At 48.9% G+C, this 3,544-nt stretch overlaps 1 long non-coding RNA gene across 1 annotated transcript; it reads right to left on the bottom strand.

The window, feature by feature from the left end:
• Positions 1-6: 6 nt before the first annotated feature.
• On the bottom strand, positions 7-1,816 carry LOC119341805. Its single transcript, XR_005165281.1, has 3 exons — positions 1,613-1,816; positions 1,343-1,517; positions 7-492 (listed from the first exon to the last, which is right to left on the bottom strand). It is a non-coding gene; the product is annotated as an uncharacterized LOC119341805 (long non-coding RNA).
• Between the last annotated feature and the right edge of the window lie 1,728 nt (positions 1,817-3,544).

Genomic DNA, 3,544 nt, shown 5'->3' with positions numbered 1-3,544 from the left:
CAATTGGCGAACTACAGGATGCCCGTCAAGTATTTCTCAGTTCTCAACTATTTTTCAGTCTCAGCTGTTCCGGCGGAGTCCGTAGACGCCACAATTTTTGCATCCTGATGGCTTCCGGGGCTGCTTCGGAACATTGCCACAATCAGGGCAAGTTGTCCGTTTCCCTGCCGCCGACATATGCTGCAGAATCTTGTTTGCTTACTCAGACCTTCATATGGCGCGTTCTCTCTGCTGGTCGTAGGCCTCCCCATCTCCTTCCGCTTAGCTGGCCGCAATAACCCTGCAAGCATGTTCCCTGACTCGTTTGCTGAATTATTGTCGTCATTGCTTACAACACCATGTGTGCCAGCTACTGCAGCGACCACCGCGCCTTCAGACTGAACCTACTTCAGGACATCTCCGTTATCAGCTAGCCTGTCTTCAAGTCCTAGCCCATCACTTTCCTCTGTAAATGGCTTTATTTCAGCAGCACATCCCTTGCATCCTTTTCGTCTGTAAATACTATGGTGATTGTCAGACACTGGAGTTGATACACTAACAAATGTTCAGTTGGGCATTTTAGTTTAACATGATCATTTCAGTTGAGTACTCATTTCAAATACAGAACATGATCATTCAAATAAACATGGGAGTAGTTCTTACATAGGAAACTTGCCACCTCTGATCAACAATTCTAGAAACTGGGATCTGCATTCTAGAGTAACAGCTGTTATTGTGTTTATTATAATGTGTGTGTTAATGCTTGTGTGTCATTGTCTTTATAATGCTTGCAACCAACGTTTCATGTGTTATTGTCTTTATAATGTTTAGGAGTAGAACTGATCTAATTTGTGCAAGCATTAAAGGAAAAGTTTCAGTTAATTTTAACTAAAGCAAAGTTTCAGTTAATTTAATTAAAGGAAAAGTTACAGTTAATTCCAAGCTACTGGAATTAACTAAACGAAAAGTTTCAGTTCATTCCGTACTCATAAAAAAACATATTGTTTTACTTTTCTAATGCAGTCTTGTATATGAGCTTCTGATACAAAAATCTGAGGAGAACTACCATGAATCCTTATATCTACTGATCATAAATTATTCCAGCATGGAACCATATGAATTAAGCATCATCTTTTTCTTCACAGGCATGCAATGCTTTTTAACAGGAACCAACCAGCAGCACACATACAGCACCCCAATTCTACGCTGCTTTAGCTTTAGGGATATTCATGCTAAATACTACTACCATTTGTATGTAGTTTCTCCTCCCGCAACACCGCCCGCCCCCAAATAAGATATTTTGTTAACTTTCTGAGCTAACCAAAACTAATGTTAGTTCAGACTTCAGACCATGTGTATGTACCTTTTAGTCCAGCCAGGAGTTTTCGGGTCTCTTGAGCGTTTCGAGCAGCAGAAATCTGGGCGTCGGCGCTCGACGCCGCCGTGGTAGGAAGCTCCACAGCCGGCGGCGTCGCCACAGGGTACTGAAGAGGACTCATGGGGACGTTGTTCTCGTTGACCTCCTCTAGCAGATTCTGCTGCATTCACAGTTTGCGGGGAGAGCTGTTAGATCCTTTCATAAACATCAATCTACAAGGCAGCGAGGAAGCAGCAAGAACTACCAGATCCGTACCTGCTTATGGGTTGCATCCAGAACTCCATTGCTGGCCGGATTTGTCCGTCGCTCTGTCGCAAGATCGATCTATCTGCAGTTCTTCGCCGCTCTGAAGCCTCCAAGATCCAGGGACGGGAGGTGGAAAATAGCCGCCCTCTCCCTACCACCTAACCGCATTTACTGCGGCAGCTAGACGTCGTAACCAGAAAGCCCGGATTCCGATCCACGGATCAGGACGCCGGCGGCATGTCGAGCCACGGCTCTGCCTTTACATTTTTTCTGTCCATGGTGGACCAGCTCCGTGTCAAACGAATTGAATGGAGAGAATCACAAAGCTCAAACGAAGGGATGAGATTCCGAGTGACTGTGTGCTCGTGATCACATACTCCATGTCCTCCTCTTTCCCACTGCAACTAGAAGACCAAGGCACTAGCTTACACGACATGTCAAACATTAAACACTATGTTAGAGCATCTAAAATCCGCCTCAAACGCCGCGGGCTTGCTGGCCAGGTCACAAAAATTCGACCCTCATGAACGCCTCAGACTGGCCTTAAATGCCCGGGCTGACCAGCACCCCTCATATCCAGCTCAAATATGGGGAGGATATTGCGGCGTCGCGTCCGATCTGGCCCACCCAACCACATATATTCCTCCTCATCCACTCGTCGGACGAAACCCTAGCCATTTCACTCTACTCCCCTCCGCCACCCAAACTGCCGTACGGTGATATCCTGCCGTCTCGACGGGCAGCGGATCTGACTCCGACCAGTCCGGATCCGTCGACTGGGGTGTCATCCCATGCAGGTTGGAGGAGGCAATGGCCGCCCGTATTGCACTCTACCGCTCCCGGAGGACAGCGCCCGACCGATGGCATGATCTTTCCAGTACGACTCCATAGTGTCGGCTCAACGGGCGCTCGAATCCTCTGGGTCTGGATCATCGCGGTCCGGCAGCCGGAAAATCTCTCCTTCCCCATCATTGGTTGGGCGGACTATGAGTCCCAGCGGGATCGCTGTGCTTGCTGTGGGAACGAGAGGATAAGGGTCGCTGAGGCCCATATCGCCACCGACATGGCGGCAGCGGAGGCGGCTGACGTGGCGCCGTGGCCGACCATAGAGGAGGAAGCCATTTGTGCCCGCAGTGTGAAGAAGCGGCAGTGGAGGAACACACGTGCCCTCGCCTAAAAGCAGAATCGGGCTGTCCGTGCCATGGCTGGACTGCCACCAAAGGAGGAGAAGGAGGACATCTCTGGCAACAAGCCGATCCGGCTCGATCCCTACCGTGTCTTCGACCTGTACTTCCGCGAGGACGGCAACAACGCCGGGAAGGGCAGGGAAGCCGTGGATGATCTTCTCCACCATAGCAAACATACCAAATTTTGGTAGTCCGATGGTATGTTGCAGCAGCCGGATGATGTGCATTGTTTATGTAGTTGCATGAGTTCGTATGGATTTGAGATATGCTAATAGAGGTGTCCGGTTGTGAGAAGGGTAATTTAAGGTTTGACCGGTCAGTGTCCGCGGACGCGCGCCCGTGGGCGTTTGAGGGGTTGAATTTGCCATGTCCAGCCATAGATGCTCTTACTCCTCATATCTATTGTGAATAAAACAGTTTTATTCACAATATATGTGAGGAGTAAGATGTTTTATTCACAATAGATGTGAGGAGTAAGAGCATCTACTCCAGAAGGAAGGATTGGTGGAATTAGCGGGGGGCCTGTCGGGGCAATACTGGGGCGATCCGCCGCAGGTGTGGGTGATCTCGATCGTGAGCAAAGAGGGTGGGATCCCGAGAGAGAGGAAAGATTGAAAGATGGACAGAGGAGCGACGAGGATTGGGAGGATCCCTTTGGACTACAGGATTCTTGGATTAGGGCGAGGAATAAGATCAAAAAGTACACCGAAGATAGGAAAGAGAGAAAGAAATATCAGGAGAAGATCATTGATAA

This window comes from Triticum dicoccoides, chromosome 7B (genome assembly GCF_002162155.2).
Source record: "Triticum dicoccoides isolate Atlit2015 ecotype Zavitan chromosome 7B, WEW_v2.0, whole genome shotgun sequence".
In the NCBI taxonomy this organism is placed as follows: Eukaryota; Viridiplantae; Streptophyta; class Magnoliopsida; order Poales; family Poaceae; genus Triticum; species Triticum dicoccoides.
Note: the sequence above shows the minus strand (reverse complement) of the source record. Positions and strands in the feature narration are given on the sequence as shown.